Source organism: Carassius auratus, unplaced genomic scaffold, assembly GCF_003368295.1.
Source record: "Carassius auratus strain Wakin unplaced genomic scaffold, ASM336829v1 scaf_tig00043359, whole genome shotgun sequence".
Classification (NCBI taxonomy): domain Eukaryota; kingdom Metazoa; phylum Chordata; class Actinopteri; order Cypriniformes; family Cyprinidae; genus Carassius; species Carassius auratus.
This window is the reverse complement of record NW_020526774.1, coordinates 37,501-55,364: the sequence shown is the minus strand read 5'-3', so window position 1 is coordinate 55,364 and position 17,864 is coordinate 37,501. Positions and strand designations below refer to the sequence as shown.

The window sequence follows — 17,864 nt, the reverse complement described above, 5'->3', positions numbered from 1 at the left end:
AGGAAAGAAAACCCAAAAGCTTAAAGCACCTGGTATTCCTAGGCAGTCTCTCATCAAAGAACTACCAAGACCTAAACCTGCTAAGATTCAGAGATCGGGCATTGACTCTATTATTTGGCAAAATTATTATATACTAAGTGAAAAATGTCCAAAAAGCTTACAGCACCTGGTATTCCCAGGCAGTCTCCCATCCATGTACTAACCAGGCCCAAACCTGCTAATATTCAGAGATCGGGCATTGACTCTTTTTTTTTTTTTAATGAAAGATTATTATATAATTCGTGAAATTTTCCAAAAAGATTAAAGCACCTGGTATTCCCAGGCAGTCTCCCATCCATGTACTAACCAGGCCCAAACCTGCTAATATTAAGAGATCGGGCATTGACTCTATTTTTGGGCAAAATTATTATATACTAAATGAAAAATGTCCAAAAGGCTTACAGCACCTGGTATTCCCAGGCGGTCTCCCATCCAAGTACTAACCAGGCCCAAACCTGCTTAGCTTCCGAGATCAGACGAGATCGGGCATAGCCAGGTTGGTATGGCCGTAAGCGAAGACTGCTGCAAAGAGAGGCCTATTTAAAGACCAGCCAATCTAATCGCCAGTACATTATATAAGTAGGAAAGAAAACCCAAAAGCTTAAAGCACCTGGTATTCCTAGGCAGTCTCTCATCAAAGTACTAACCAGACCTAAACCTGCTAAGATTCAGAGATCGGGCATTGACTCTATTATTTGGCAAAATTATTATATACTAAGGGAAAAATGTCCAAAAAGCTTACAGCACCTGGTATTCCCAGGCGGTCTCCCATCCAAGTACTAACCAGACCTAAACCTGCTAAGATTCAGAGATCGGGCATTGACTCTTTTTTTTTTTTTTATGAAAGATTATTATATAATTCGTGCAATTTTCCAAAAAGATTAAAGCACCTGGTATTTCCAGGCAGTCTCCCATCCATGTACTAACCAGGCCCAAACCTGCTAATATTCAGAGATCCTGCTTAGCTTCCGAGATCAGACGAGATCGGGCATAGCTTTTTTTTATTTATTTTTTTAATTAAAACAATTCCATCATACAAAATTCTCCTTACAGTTTTCACATTGAAACATTATATTTTCTTTAAAATAAAAATATATAATATATTACGCCTCTCCTGAAAACAGAAATTTACATTCCAAATAAAACCAATTGTTAAAAGTCCTCTTTCTTAGGCATTTTTTAAATGTGTACAGCACATCAGTGGGAAACATCTTATGAAACGCATCCAGTTATTTCTCCATTTCAAAATATGTAAACAAGGTTTGCCCATAATTTTCCAACAGTCCTTTAAACACCATCCATACATCTGCTACATAATTTCTATTTTTTGCCACGTTCCTCCTTTTCCATATTGCATTTTTTACTAAAACCATCAACAGATTAATCACTTTTTTGTTTGTAATATTTTCATTCAAACCAAACATTAAGATTGTATTCCAGTTGAAAATATCTTCATTCCCTCTTAAATCTTTCACTAGTTCTTTTGTTTTGTCAAAAAATTATTTCAGTTTTTCACAATATAGAAACAGGAGCAAGATCCCCTAATCCTCTTTAAAACAGACCTTACATACAGCATCTGGTTCCATTCGTATTTTGCACAATCTCTTTCCAGTAAAAATTACATTGTGTCTAATAAAATAGTCCAAAACTTCCAGGTCAGTATCTAAAAAAGCCCATCTTGTATTTTTCCATACATCCTTCTCTTGAATTCCATCGAAATGTCTTAACCAAAAATCATTGGCTTTTGGCTTTTTAAAAACAGACAAATTAAAATAATGATAAAACATTTTCACATTATATGATTTCAAACACACCTCTTTATCATTCAATTTTAAAAACACTTCCATTTTATTCTCCCTGCTCCCACCATCTTGAATCATTTCCAACCAATCCTCTGGAATTTTACTTTTAACCTCTTCATATTGTTTTCTTAACATATCCACATTGTACTCTTCTTTTGCTTCTTCCATTGCATCTGTAATTACTTGTATGGCAACCCATTCTCACTCCAAAGGCGTCAAAAACCGAAGCATGGTCAAGCGCCCCTAGCGTCACTTTTATGATGCCAAATGTGCCTCTCGGCGTCGAATATCGAAGCACTACGACCTTCATTGCTTTCAGTGGGAAACTTTTGGCGTCAGAATTCGACACGACGAGGACATGAGATGTTTATCGCTATGAAATCACGTTCAAGAAGTCTCATTCAGCACACATCGCGATACTTGCTATCAGTTCCACAGTTTGGGTGAGTAGTCGTATATACGCTCTTTTAATGCCTTTTATAAATGTATTCTGTCTTATTTATTAATCAGATTAGTGCCATATGTTTAATGGCTGTATCATATCGGTCATCCGCGGCTGTCTTTGAGTTTCATTGCGTTTAAATAAATGAACACAGCTGCTAATTAGTGTGATTAAACTATATCTGCCACGTGACGTGCCATAGACCTTCAATCCGTTTTATATTATTATTAATTTCAGGATCAATGATGTAAGTTGTATTTGTAGTAAAATCATGGTAATCACGACTCTTACAATAGTAATAAATGAAATGTGAAGTTAAAACACAGTAAACAGGACATTAGTAACTGTAACTGTAGTTTTACTATGGTATATTAATAATCAATACAACAATACAATAATCACCAAACCAGCTGTTTGTATCACTGTAATGTTAGTGTTTTTATGTGCTTTTATATGACAGATATCACAGTAATCATATGTTCTGTACCATGCTTTTAATACCTTTTAATGTAAATCCAAAAAAAAAAAAAAAAAAAATCAAATTAAAAATAAATAATAAAACATGCATTTTTCCATTTTGCAGTTCATTCATATCAGTTTATATTTAAATATATATTTATATATATTTATTATATCTAAATATTTTGCTCACAGATCATTATTGACATTCTGTATATAATTAAATTTTATTTTCTCTCCCCTTTTTTTATTTTTTTGTATATTTTTAGCTGAAAAGACGTAAAGGAAGCCCAGTGGTGTTTCTGGAGAGCTATTCCTTCAGAAATGGAGAAGACAGAAAGCTGCGGAGGCAGATTTTTGCAGCAGTAAGTCTGTGATAGTTTGTCCCTTTTATCAAACATTCCTGCTGTTATAGATTGTACAGCATTTGTTGTTTCTTAAACTGTTGCACTGTCCAAATACCCACACTTGCCATCTTTGCACTTGACCACTTGATTACTTATTTGACGTCTTTCCTGTATTTGGCCTAGTGTTCAAGTGAGCATGATGACCACAAGTGTGTGTCGAACTTTTCATGACCTGATGACTGTGTTTCCCAATCCTGGTCCTGGAGAACCCCAGCACTGCATGGTTTTGGTGTCTCTCTTATCTGACAAACACACTTTTGAGGTCTTGGAGTCTTCACTGATGAGCTGATGAGTTGAATCAGGTGTGTTTGATCAGGGAGACATCTCAAATGTGCAGTGTTGGCCTTCTCCAGGACCAGGATTGGGAGCCACTGCCTTATGGGACACAGGTTTAGTGTGTGTTAAGGACGCTGTGCTTTGGCATTATTAAGACCGGGCAAAGTCTCGTTCACACACTCTCACATACACACACTCTCAAGTGGCCAAGACTGCAAGTGTGGGTATCTGGACAGGGTCAAAGTCTTAAAAATTATCCCTAAACACAGTCGCACATCGCAGTCTTAATAATCCAGTTTAACACTTGTATGATATTGTACAAGCCCCAGGACGGTCTCATCTGACACTATCAAAAGAATTCATATGACTATAGCTTGCTATTAATTACTTGCTTTCTTGCTTTACTTGCTTAATTATACAGCATCTTTACAGAGGTGTAATGTACAAGTTGCACGTAATTAATAATATTTCCTTCCTTCTGTCTTACAGGATTTTTTTGAGATAATGCTGTTCTTCTTTTTCAGGTCTGAAATATCAAGCTCAACAGCTCACTCAAGAGCCAACCCTCACAAACCTTCCTAAAAACTAAAAGAGCTATTACTGAGTCTCAGCGAATCTTGCCATGATCAGCTCTTCCCAGGTACATTTGTTTAGAATATTTTTTAATCAACATTTACTCATCAAATGCTCTGACCTTAATCTTATTTTAAATTAACTTAATTATGTTTAATGAGCAATGTTAATTGCTTCCGAGATCAGACGAGATGGGGCATAGCCAGGTTGGTATGACCGTAAGCCAAGACTGCTGCAAAGAGAGGGCTATTTAAAGACCGACCAATGTAATCACCAGTACATTATATAAGTAGGAAAGAAAACCCAAAAGCTTAAAGCACCTGGTATTCCCAGGCAGTCTCCCACCCATGTACTAACCAGGCCCAAACCTGCTAATATTCAGAGATCGGGCATTGACTCTATTTTTTGGCAAAATTATTAGGCTGCTGCAAAGAGAGGGCTATTTAAAGACCAGCCAATCTAATCGCCAGTACATTATATAAGTAGGAAAGAAAACCCAAAAGCTTAAAGCACCTGGTATTCCTAGGCAGTCTCTCATCAAAGAACTAACCAGACCTAAACCTGCTAAGATTCAGAGATCGGGCATTGACTCTATTACTTAGTAAAATTATTATATACTAAGTGAAAAATGTCCAAAAAGCTTACAGCACCTGGTATTCCCAGGTGGTCTCCCATCCAAGTACTAACCAGACCTAAACCTGCTAAGATTCAGAGATCGGGCCATTGACTCTTTTTTTTTTTTTGTTTTGTTATGGAAGATTATTATATAATTCGTGAAATTTTCCAAAAAGCTTACAGCACCTGGTATTCCCATGCGGTCTCCCATCCAAGTACTAACCAAACCTAAACCTGCTAATATTCAGAGATCGGGCATTGACTCTATTACTTAGTAAAATTATTATATACTAAGTGAAAAATGTCCAAAAAGCTTACAGCACCTGGTATTCCCAGGCAGTCTCCCATCCATGTACTAACCAGGCCCAAACTTGCTAATATTCAGAGATCGGGTATTGACTCTATTTTTTGGCAAAATTATTATATACTAAGTGAAAAATGTCCAAAAAGCTTAAAGCACCTGGTATTCCCAGGAGTCTCCCATCCAAGTACTAACCAGGCCCAAACCTGCTTAGCTTCCGAGATCAGACGAGATCGGGCATAGCCAGGTTGGTATGGCCGTAAGCGAAGACTGCTGCAAAGAGAGGACTATTTAAAGACCAGCCTATCTAATCACCAGTACATTATATAAGTAGGAAAGAAAACCCAAAAGATTAAAGCACCTGGTATTCCTAGGCAGTCTCTCATTAAAGTACTAACCAGACCTAAACCTGCTAAGATTCAGAGATCGGGCATTGACTCTATTATTTGGCAAAATTATTATATACTAAGTGAAAAATTTCCAAAAAGCTTACAGCACCTGTTATTCCGAGGCGATCTCCCATCCAAGTACCAACCAGGCCCAAACCTGCTTAGCTTCCGAGATCAGACGAAATAGGGCATAGCCAGGTTGGTATGGCCGTATTTTTTGGCAAAATTATTAGGCTGCTGCAAAGAGAGGGCTATTTAAAGACCAGCCAATCTAATCGCCAGTACATTATATAAGTAGGAAAGAAAACCCAAAAGCTTAAAGCACCTGGTATTCCTAGGCAGTCTCTCATCAAAGAACTAACCAGACCTAAACCTGCTAAGATTCAGAGATCGGGCATTGACTCTATTATTTGGCAAAATTATTATATACTAAGTGAACAATGTCCAAAAAGCTTACAGCACCTGGTATTCCCAGGCAGTCTCCCATCCATGTACTAACCAGGCCCAAACCTGCTAATATTCAGAGATCGGGCATTGACTCTATTATTTGGCAAAATTATTATGTACTAAGTGAAAAATTTCCAAAAAAGCTTACAGCACCTGGTATTCCCAGGCGGTCTCCCATCCAAGTACTAACCAAACCTAAACCTGCTAATATTCAGAGATCGGGCATTGACTCTATTACTTAGTATAATTATTATATACTAAGTGAAAAATGTCCAAAAAGCTTACAGCACCTGGTATTCCCAGGTGGTCTCCCATCCAAGTACTAACCAGACCTAAACCTGCTAAGATTCAGAGATCGGGCCATTGACTCTTTTTTTTGTTTTTAATGAAAGATTATTATATAATTCGTGAAATTTTCCAAAAAGATTAAAGCACCTGTTATTCCCAGGCGGTCTCCCATCCAAGTACTAACGAGGCCAAACCTGCTTAGCTTCCGAGATCAGACGAAATCGGGCATAGCCAGGTTGGTATGGCCGTAAGCGAAGACTGCTGCAAAGAGAGGACAATTTAAAGACCAGCCAATCTAATCACCAGTACATTATATAAGTAGGAAAGAAAACCCAAAAGATTAAAGCACCTGGTATTCCTAGGCAGTCTCTCATCAAAGTACTAACCAGACCTAAACCTGCTAAGATTAAGAGATCGGGCATTGACTCTATCTTTTGGCAAAATTATTATATACTAAGTGAAAAATTTCCAAAAAGCTTACAGCACCTGTTATTCCGAGGCGGTCTCCCATCCAAGTACCAACCAGGCCCAAACCTGCTTAGCTTCCAAGATCAGACGAGATGGGGCATAGCCAGGTTGGTATGACCGTAAGCCAAGACTGATGCAAAGAGAGGGCTATTTAAAGACCGACCAATGTAATCACCAGTACATTTTATAAGTAGGAAAGAAAACCCAAAAGCTTAAAGCACCTGGTATTCCCTGGCAGTCTCCCATCCAAGTACTAACCAGACCTAAACCTGCTAAGATTCAGAGATCGGGCATTGACTTGTTTTTTTTTTTTTTTTTTATGAAAGATTATTATATAATTTGTGAAATTTTCCAAAAGATTAAAGCACCTGGTATTCCCAGGCAGTCTCCCATCCATGTACTAACCAGGCCCAAACCTGCTAATATTCAGAGATCGGGCATTGACTCTATTTTTTGGCAAAATTATTATATACTAAGTGAAAAATGTCCAAAAAGCTTACAGCACCTGGTATTCCCAGGCGGTCTCCCATCCAAGTACTAAGCAGGCCCAAACCTGCTTAGCTTCCGAGATCAGACGAGATCGGGCATAGCCTTTTTTTTTTTTTTTTTTTTTCAATAATTTCTTTAATACTTAACACATAGTCCTCATTCTTCAAAACCTCTGCATTTAAAACCCATACACCCGGCCCTCTTTTCACTGAACTCCAGTCTACTTGTATAAAAAGTGGTTTATGGTCACTTAAGCTTGATTCTACATATTTAATGTTACCGATAAAACCTTCAATGTTCCTTGTACATAAAATAAAATCAATCCTTGTCTTACACATAAAATTCCCTACTAATTGCCTCCATGAATATTCTTTATTTTTTTCATTTCTTTCTCTCCATACATCAATCATATTATTTTCTTCCATTAATAATTTCAGTTCTTTTCTTCCTTTATCATTTTTAAAAAACATTCCTTCACCAATTTCTAATTTACTGAAAACAGTATTAAAATCACCCATCATAATAACTTCTTTATGCTTTTTAAAAAAAATATCTTAATACATTAAAATATTCCTTCTTTTCACTCTCTACAGTCGGTGCATGAATATTAACTACAACATTTTTTTTCTCCTCAACTCCTCTTCCCAGCCTCCCATCACCATTGCTATAAAAAAACTCTCCACTCCACCTTTTCCTTATTTCAGTCATGTACTCTTCCCTCCAGTTAGTTTCTTGTAATAAAATAACATCCTCTCCTTTACACATTTCTTTCACTTTTTAAAATTTTCCTACGTTCGAAAGCCCTCTAGCATTAAAAGTAACAATTCTTAAAAGCATAAAACATATAAAAACATGCATAAAACCCATAAACTCAGTCCATCTCCTCCAAACCCTTTAGCAGCTCATACTTATTTGCACAATCAATCCCATCTTCTTTAAGCATTCTTTTTCTTGCAGTATCAAGATTGGGCATTACCTTTACAGATCTCCTTCTTTTCGATGATTTCCCCTGCGTCTTCTCATTTTCTTTTCCTTGTTCACACTCTTTTGTAGCATCATTAATTTCTACCGCCTCCATCTCCTTTTGCACACTGTCCGTCACATCCATCGGTGTACATACAATTCCCTCCTGTTGTGCATCACGCAGTACTTTATTCCTTTCATCAACCAGTTCCACATTATCCAAAGCATTTTGCAAGCTGTCTGTCAAATCCATCTGTGTCCAAATTCCCCTATCCTGTTGTGTTTGTATGATCGGTTCGGTATACTCTTTCTGATGTTCTATATCCTTATTTAATTCCAGTCCTTCACCACGTACTCTTTCTCCAACGTCTCGCTGCTCGTTGTCTCTTTCATGCACCTGACCGCCCACCTGCTGCTGCTCCTCCTCCTCACCCTGCATCCAACACTCACACTTATTTAAAACCACCTCCTTCGGAAACCGCGCCTTTACATATCTTGTCCCATCCTCTAGACAGGTAGACGGGCAGATGCATGAAAGAGACAACATAATCTCTGTTTTGCAGTTTCTTTATCTCACAGTTCACTCCTTTAATTAACAATCCCTCAGTCAGTTCATCACAGGTTTCTTCTTTTTCCATTGTCAGTTCATATTCCTTTCCTTGTCTTGTCCTCAGTGCTAAGATTTTACCATATCCACATTTCTCCATCACCGCTTTAATAATATCCACAGCTCTCACCTCACTTACATTCTCCACATTCACAATCACAGTTGCCTCCTTTAAGTATTTCCTTTCACCACATGTATATCTTGCATCCTGATTTTTACCGTGTCCTGCTCGTTGTCGTTACTCCAGTCCAGTGTCGTTTGCCATGCGTCTCTCTCCAGCCAGTCCAGTGTTGTTTGCCATGCGTCTCTCTCCAGCCAGTCCGGTGTCGTTTGCCATGCGTCTCTCTCCAGCCAGTCCAGTGTCGTTTGCCAATAACCCATCCATTGTACAAAAACACCAAAAAAAAACAATTAACCACCCTCCAGCCAGCAAGATGCTGCTGTTAGGTGGTTTAAAACTGGAAAACCACACAAAAAAATAACTAAAAGTCCAAAAACAACTCACAAAACAAACACTAACAGAAAAATCAAAATGGAGGAGAGCCTTCCTCACCAAACTGCAGCCAACACTTCCTGTAGCTCTCTAGCGCCCTCAGGTTGGTATGGCCGTAAGCGAAGACTGCTGCAAAGAGAGGGCTATTTAAAGACCAGCCAATCTAATCGCCAGTACATTATATAAGTAGGAAAGAAAACCCAAAAGCTTAAAGCACCTGGTATTCCTAGGCAGTCTATCATCAAAGTACTAACCAGACCTAAACCTGCTAAGATTCAGAGATCGGGCATTGACTCTATTATTTGGCAAAATTATTATTTACTAAGTGAAAAATGTCCAAAAAGCTTACAGCACCTGGTATTCCCAGGCGGTCTCCCATCCAAGTACTAACCAGACCTAAACCTGCTAAGATTCAGAGATCGGGCATTGACTCTATTTTTTGGCAAAATTATTATATACTAAGTGAAAAATGTCCAAAAAGCTTACAGCACCTGGTATTCCCAGGCGGTCTCCCATCCAAGTACTAACCAGGCCCAAACCTGCTTAGCTTCCGAGATCAGACGAGATCGGGCATAGCCAGGTTGGTATTGCAGTAAGCGAAGACTGCTGCAAAGAGAGGGCTATTTAAAGAGCAGCCAATCTAATCGCCAGTACATTATATAAGTAGGAAAGAAAACCCAAAAGATTAAAGCACCTGGTATTCCTAGGCAGTCTCTCATCAAAGTACTAACCAGACCTAAACCTGCTAAGATTCAGAGATCAGACGAGATCGGGCATTTTTTTTTTTTTTTTTTTTATTAAAAATATTTCTGTACAAAAAGAAAAAATACATAAAATGTTTCACATTTAAATAATTCTTTTTATAGAAACCTCTCTTTCACAAAATAAATGCAAACATCTCAATTAAGGTTACAGTAAAGTTTCTAAGCAAACATAATCCTTTTCACCTGAAAAAAAAAAAAAAAACTACAAATTTATTTCCAGCCCATTCTGTGTTTTCAAAACATAAGGATTGTTATTTAGAATTAGTTTATCAAATACATAAATTGTACCTTCTTCTTTAAAATAACTTTCTAGTGTTCGTATATAATCTTCCAGTTTTTTCTTAAAATAAATCCATAATCCTAGTTTTTTGTTTTTGTCTCTTGCTATATTTCTCCTACACCATATTGCATATCTAGCTACAATTAAAAACAAATGTATAACATTTTATTATCAGATTTCTCATTCATTCCAAATAAAAATATAAAATTCCAACTCTCTTCATCTTCTATTACATCCATTTTTTCTCCTAACAAACTCTTAATCACATTTTTCATTTTGTCTCTGAAAAAAATCAGTTCTTTACATGATAAAAACATGTGCACAATTCCTTCATTTTTTTTCACAACAGACTTTACACAATGCATTCCCAGTCATTCCACATTTATACAACTTCTCTTCAGAAAAAATTATATTATGCCTCATATAAAAATCCAGGTTCTCCATTTTAACATCAATATGCCATTTTCTCAAATTTCTCCACAGAACTTCTTCCTCAAGGTTTATAAAAACATTTTTCCAAAATGCATTCCCAGCTGGTTCCTTAAAAACACTATTTCTAAACAAAACATAAAAAGTCCTAAGATGACTCACATGAAAAGGCTCCTTTTCTCCTTTTGCTTTTAAGAAAACCTTCATTTTATCATCTTCACTGTCTTGTCCTTGTTTTTCTATGTTTACTAACCATTCCTTTGGAATTGCCTCCTTTATTTGATCATATTGCTTTTTTAAAACATTCTTATTAACATGATTTTCAGTATTTTTCACTTCATCATAAATTGCTTGCAAAGGTAAAAAAACTTCCCTCACTTCATACAAAACATCCCTTATTGTTTTAAATCCAGCAATAATCCAATGTTTAAAAAATAATTATTTTCCTCTATATACAACATTCTCATTCAGAAACAATGGCTGTGTTAAAAACTCCAATCTCCTAATAGGTTTAATACATACATTTGGTAAAAATTCTGCCCATGCTTCTAAAACTTCTTTATAAAACTCCGGGATTCCTGTTATCATTGTAGGTTTTAATTTCATCCACAGAATATCAGGTGCTATTTTCATATGTCCGCATTTATTTAAAAACATTCTCATAAGTATTTTCCATTCAGCTTTATTCTCTTCATTTAAAAAAGTTTTCACAGTTTTAACTCTAAAGCTCTTTTTTTAAATTCTGGATCTTGCAGCCCTAACCCATCTTCTTATATGGCCCCTATTAGTGTATTATAAGAAATCCTAGATGGCTTAGAGCCCCAGAGAAAATTTAAAACATATTTTTTTAATCTTTTACTAATTCCCATAGGCATGGGTATCACACCCAAAACATACCACATGTTTGCCATCATTAATGCATTTATAACCAAAACCTTCCCTCTTAAAGTTAATTCCCTTCGTTTCCAATAATTTAACACTCTTTCCCTTTCAGTCGGTCACTCTCGACGCCACGTCGGATTACCGACGAATATGGGTTATCGCTTCGATAGACCAATCTACTTTGAGTGTAAAGCAATTATTGCATCCAGCTGCCGCTGATGACTGCGTGAGTATAAGAGGGCAGCAGGTGCAATGCATACCAGCTTTTCGCTTCAAAGCCGAGCGACAGTATCGTTCTGCTTACCTTGAACTGTGTCTACGGTGAACTGCGAGTTCAGCACGCTGTGGGAAGCTTCCTGTGTTGGCGGGCGCTACAGCGGCGGTCGTTCCAGTATCGAGTGGGTTGCACACTTCAGGCTGCACTATCCCCTGTCGTGTGGCAAGCGGCCATCTCCCCTGTGCGCCTCAGCACTGAAGAGCATTTCCTAAAAGAGCAAATTCTCTCTAAAAGAGCTTCACGGGTGCGTCTTTGTAAAGACGACGGATCGTCCTTTTAAGGATGCCGTTTCACCCGTGCGTTTCTGGGTGCGGTCGTTACCTGGCACCGGGTGATGGTCACGATCGCTGCCTCACGTGTCTGGGCGTCAAGCACGCTGAGGCTCAGAGGCTCCTGGGGCATATGGCGGCCGCGGCGGCACTTACACCGCTCGGCCTATTACTTATGAGACCGCTCCAGCACTGGCTTTATGGCCGAGTCCCGAGGTGGGCGTGGAAGTGTGGCAGTCACCGGGTCCAAGTTACACCGGCCTGTCGCCAAACCCTCACCCCGTGGTCAGATATTGCGTTTCTCCAGGCATTCTGTGGTTTACACGGATGCCTCCACCACCGGTTGGGGGGCCACGTACAACGGGCATGCAGTCTCAGGGGTTTGGATGGGCCCGCAGCTGCAGTGGCACATCAATTGCCTAGAGTTGCTAGCAGTACAACTTGCCCTGAACCGTCTCAAAGGTCTCTTACGAGGCAAGCATGTGCTGGTCCGAACGGACAACACTGCGACCGTTGCGTACATCAACCGACAAGGTGTTCTTCGCTCCCATCGCATGTCGCAACTCGCTCGCCACCTCCTCCTTTGGAGTCAGAAGGTTCTGAGGTCACTTCGTGCCGTTCACATTCCAGGCCTGCTCAATCGTACAGCCGACGAGCTGTCTCGAGCAATGCTCCCGGGAGAATGGCGACTCCATCCCCTGACGGTCCAGCTGATTTGGAGATGGTTTGGAGCCACTCAGGTAGACCTGTTTTCTTCCCCAGAGACCTCTCACTGCCAGTTATTCTACTCCCTGACCGAGGGTACTCTCGGCTCGGACGCACTGGCACACAGCTGGCCGCGGGACCTACGCAAGTATGCGTTTCCCCCAGTGAGCCTTCTTGCACAGACACTGTGCAAAGTCTGGGAGGACGAGGAGCAAGTCTTGCTAGTAGCGCCATATTGGCCTACTCGGACCTGGTTCCCCGAACTAGTGCTCCTCTCGACAGCCCCTCCTTGGCCGGTTCCTCTGAGGAGGGATTTACTGACTCAGAGACGGGGCACCATTTGGCACCCGCGTCCAGACCTTTGGAAACTCCATGTTTGGTCCCTGGACGGGACGCGGAGGTTCTAGGTGACCTGCCCCAAGAGGTAGTGAACACCATCACTTCGGCAAGAGCACCGTCTACGAGACACGCCAAAGCCTTGAAGTGGAACCTGTTCGTTGAGTGGTGTTCTTCTCACCGAGAAGACCCCCGAAGATGCCCGATTGCGGTCGTGCTATCCTTTCTGCAGCAAGGGTTGGAGCGAAGGCTGTCTCCCTCCACCCTCAAAGTCCAGGTTGCCGCTATTGCTGCGTACCATGACCCTGTGAATGGGAAGTCTTTGGGTAAGCATGACCTCATCATCAGGTTTCTTAGAGGGGCCAGGAGGTTAAATCCATCCCGGCCCCCCTGTATACCCTCTTGGGACCTGTCTCTAGTGCTTAAATCACTACAGCAGGGCCCATTCGAGCCTTTGCATTCAGTTGAGCTAAAGTTTCTTTCATTGAAAACTCTGCTCCTGCTTGCACTGGCCTCCATCAAGAGGGTAGGGGACCTGCATGCATTTTCGGTCGACGATTCGTGCCTAGAGTTCGGGCCGGCTGACTCCCAGGTAATCCTGAGGCCCCGGCCTGGCTACGTGCCCAAGGTTCCCACTACATCCTTCAAAGACCAAGTGGTGAACCTGCAAGCGCTGCCCCTGGAGGAGGCAGACCCAGCCCTGGCTTTGCTTTGTCCTGTTTGAGCATTAAGATGCTACGTAGACCGAAAGCAAAGCTTCATGGCCTCAGACCAGCTCTTTGTCTGTTACGGAGGCCGGCAGAAGGGGAATGCCGTCTCTAAGCAGAGGATGGCCCACTGGATTGTGGATGCCGTAACCCTGGCTTATCAGGCTCAGGATGTGCCCTGCCCGTTCAGGTTGCGAGCTCACTCAACAAGAAGTGTTGCATCCTCCTGGGCGCTGGCTCGTGGCGCCTCGCTGACAGATATTTGTAGAGCTGCGGGCTGGGCGACCCCTAACACGTTTGCTAGGTTCTATAGCCTTCGTGTAGAGCCGGTATCCTCCTGTGTTCTCACCTCAAATGGGTAGTGGCACTGAGAGGCCCCGGTTAGTGTTGGCTTGCTAAAACTGCTCCAGAGATCCTCCATCACCCTAGGCAGCTGGATGCGGCGGAACGTCCGGCACCAGACCTTCATGATGAATCCGTGAGAAACCATGGAAGGCTGGGTTCCATGTTGAGACCTAAGCGGTACTCGTATGTGTATAGTCCACGGTATAGTCTTAGAGCCCGTGTTTCGCCAGCAGACTTCTGCCTTCCCAAGAGGGTTTTAATCACCTCAAATTTCTCCGTATACTCCTAAACGGATGCTATATGTGTATTTGCCTCCGAGACCTCCTTCGGGAAGGATGGGGCTTCCGCAGCGTCCCGGCTCCAAGCGGACCGGGTATGTTTTCCCAGTGTTATCCAATCTCACCCAGTGAGGTAGTGCTTTGACAATGGTGAGTGGAGCTACTTTTTCTGAGCCCCGGCCTACACCTAATAGGCGCGCAGACGGCTCGCACAGGGCACTGGAAGGGGCAGCACCCATGGCGCTTTGATAGGGATCCCATATTCGTCGGTCATCCGACGTGGCGTCGAGAGTGACCGACTGAAAGGGAACGTCTCGGTTACGTATGGTAACCCTCGTTTCCTGAAGGAGGGAACGGAGACGCCATGTCCCGTCGCCATGGTTGCTGTACCGCCGCTGAGCTGCCGGGTTCCCGGCTCGGCTCCTCAGCGAAAAACTGGTATGCATTGCACCTGCTGCCCTCTTATACTCACGCAGTGATCAGCGGCAGCTGGATGCAATAATTGCATGCCACTGTGCATTGGCTCGTTTAGTTTACACTCAAAGTAGATTGGTCTATCGAAGCGATATCCCATATTCGTCGGTCATCCGACGTGGCGTCTCCGTACCCTCCTTCAGGGAACGAGGGTTACCATACGTAACCGAGACGTTCCATTTCACCCACCACTTCATCCCACATCAAATCTCTCACCATTTTCTCATTTTTCCCAATCCTCACACCCAAAATTTTCAAGCTCTCTTCTTCTTTAAATGGATACATTTTTTGAATTTTTTCAACTTTTCCTATACTCATAATAACCGTTTTTTGTTGATTTATCTTAGCTCCAGAACCTCTACAGTATTTTTCTATTATGTCCATTGCTTTAACTACACTAGCCACATCTTGCACTATTATAGTCGTATCATCTGCATATTGATATACTTTCTGCAACTCTCTATTTTCTTCTGTGTCTATTCCTCTAATTTCTTTATCTTCCGTTATTGCCAACCCTAATGCCTCTGCCACTAAACTGTACAGCAAAGCTGATAATGGACAACCTTGTCTAATAGATCTAGTTAAATAAAAGGTCTCTGTTAAAAAAACATTGCACTTTACTTGACTTGTAGAATCTTTATATAAAATCTTCAACCACTTAATAAAATTTTCACCAAAACCAAACTGTTGTAATATTCTAAACAAATACTCATGTTCAACACGGTCAAAGGCCTTTTCTAAATCAAGACATATTACATATCCACTTTTTTTTCAGAGATCATGTAACTTACAACATCTCTTATACTACTAATAGTATCTGTAATATCTCTTCCTGGTATTGCATATGCCTGGTTTGTTTGTATTATATTTGGTAAAATTTTCTTCAATCTGTTAGCTAAAATATTTGATAATATTTTAAAATCTGTATTTAACATAGTTATTGGTCTATAATTTTTAAGATCTGCAATGTCCCCTTTTCTTTTATAAATTAATTTTACTAATCCTATCCCCATAAAATAACTGGTTTCTTCCTTTTTAAAAATTTCGTCATACACATCTTTTAATATTGGTGTCATTACATTTCTAAAAACCTTATAAAATTCACTTGGAAGACCATCTTTTCCTGGACTTTTACCATTATTTAGCTGCATGATTGCTTCATCTATTTCTTCTTTTCCAATTCCCCTTTCACATAATTTTTTATCTCCATTATCTATCTTTATTTTGATTTTCCCTACCAGAAATTCAATGTCTTCTCTACCCACTCCTTCCCTTTTAAACAAATTTTCATAATAATCTTTTATTTCTTTTAAAATTTCTTCTTTTTCTTTTACCTTTCCTCCTCCTTTTCCTATTAATTATTTAATCATTCCTGCTCTCTGTCTGTTTTTTTTCCATATTAAAAAAGAACCTTGTACATTTTTCACCTTCCACTAAGTATTTTGCTTTACTTCTTATCATTCCTCCTTTATATTTTTTGTCTTCTATGTCCTTTATTTTTTCTTCCAACATTACAGTTTTCTGTAAATTGACAAACCTCCTTACTTAGCTCATCTCTTAATTCTATTCTTATTTCTTTTTCTTTTCTTTTTTTAATTTTCTGTATTATTTTAGTATATTCTCTTGCACATTTTCCAATGTCATATTTTAAATTATCCCACCAAATTCTCTTTTCATCCTTATACATCTGATTTCCTTTTCCCTTCTTTATTAATACCTCTATTTGTTCCTTAAAATTGTCATCTTTTAAAATCTCAGTGTTTAACATCCATATTCCCGGCCCTCTTTTAAAATTATTCATATCAACTTGTATACATACAACTTTATGATCACTTAACATTGTTTCCTTGTAATATATAGTATCTATTATCTTCAACATTTCCCTTTTACTTATCAAGAAATCTATTCTACTTCTGCATATAAAATTCTTCAACGCCTGTTGCCTTGAAAATTCTCGTATCCCTTCGTTTCTTTCTCTCCAAACGTCCACAAAGTTATTTTCTTCCATTAGACTTTTTAATTCCTTCCTTCCACTATCAGATTTAAAAACCATCCCATCTGCAATATCCATCTTGCTAAACGTAGTGTTAAAATCCCCCATAAAAAAATTTGATCTACTACACAAAAGTTTCAACTTTTCAAATTTCCCTTTTTCTAGTAACCCTCTTACATTAAGTGTTGCAATTTTCAAAAACATAATACATAGCAAAGTACATATTATTCTGAACATTCATCAACTTTTCCCAGCTGCATTAATACCTCAAAACTATTTTCACCATAGTCTCTTTTTTTTAAATACTTTCTCTTTCAGTTCTTTTTTTTTAATTATATGTCTCTTTTGTACATTCTCTAAATTTGGTTTTACCTTTAGTTGTCTTCTTCTTGTTATTGTAACCTTTTCCCAGTCATTTTTGTTGTCTTCTTTTCTTCCTAGCGTTGCTTTCTCTATCATTTGCATTTCCTGCCTTTCCTTTTCCTCCTCTCTTGTTTGTTTCAAGATTTCCGTTTGTATTCCATGTCCTTCTTCCTCTTGCTCTTTTTCCATTTCTGTTAGTCCTTCCTTTAAAACTTCACATGCTTCTTCATCCGTTACGGTTACCTCATACTCATTATTTAATCTTGGTCTTACCGCTAACACTTTACTCAGTCCAACTTTTTCAATCACCGCTTTTATCACATCCTCCACCCTTCGATCTCTTACTTCTGTAGTATTAACAATTACTGTGGCCTCCTTTGAGTAATGCTTTTGTTGTTCATTATCGTCCATCTCATTCCTTTGTCTTCTCACCTCACTTGTCTCTGTCAATTTCCTTTGCTTTATTCTTTCTCCAGTATCTTTTTGAAGTTCTTTACTGTTGCTTTTTTCCTCAGCCATGTCTTTGCCATTGCCATGTTGTTCCTCCATAATCAAAACTTTAAGAGCTTTAAAGCTCCTTTGGCTCTAAGCAGTAAATTCTGCTCAGGGCCCTTAAAAAATAATAAAACAAACCAAGAAAAAAATAAATATTTAACTAAATACAATATAATATAAGACAAACCAAAAACAAACACATGGGAGAG

At 39.5% G+C, this 17,864-nt stretch overlaps 3 non-coding genes and 3 pseudogenes across 3 annotated transcripts; all 6 read right to left on the bottom strand.

Annotated features, from left to right (window-relative positions):
- Nucleotides 1-434: 434 nt before the first annotated feature.
- On the bottom strand, nucleotides 435-553 carry LOC113086563 (5S ribosomal RNA). The gene has a single exon (XR_003284923.1). It is a non-coding gene; the product is annotated as a 5S ribosomal RNA (ribosomal RNA).
- Nucleotides 554-5,061: 4,508 nt separating this feature from the next.
- LOC113086560 (5S ribosomal RNA) lies at nucleotides 5,062-5,179 on the bottom strand. Its single transcript, XR_003284920.1, has one exon. It is a non-coding gene; the product is annotated as a 5S ribosomal RNA (ribosomal RNA).
- A 221-nt stretch (nucleotides 5,180-5,400) lies between these two features.
- LOC113086575 (uncharacterized) lies at nucleotides 5,401-5,519 on the bottom strand (annotated as a pseudogene).
- A 654-nt stretch (nucleotides 5,520-6,173) lies between these two features.
- Nucleotides 6,174-6,291, bottom strand: LOC113086572 (uncharacterized; annotated as a pseudogene).
- A 221-nt stretch (nucleotides 6,292-6,512) lies between these two features.
- LOC113086566 (uncharacterized) lies at nucleotides 6,513-6,631 on the bottom strand (annotated as a pseudogene).
- Nucleotides 6,632-9,537: 2,906 nt separating this feature from the next.
- LOC113086554 (5S ribosomal RNA) lies at nucleotides 9,538-9,656 on the bottom strand. The gene has a single exon (XR_003284915.1). It is a non-coding gene; the product is annotated as a 5S ribosomal RNA (ribosomal RNA).
- Nucleotides 9,657-17,864: the final 8,208 nt, after the last annotated feature.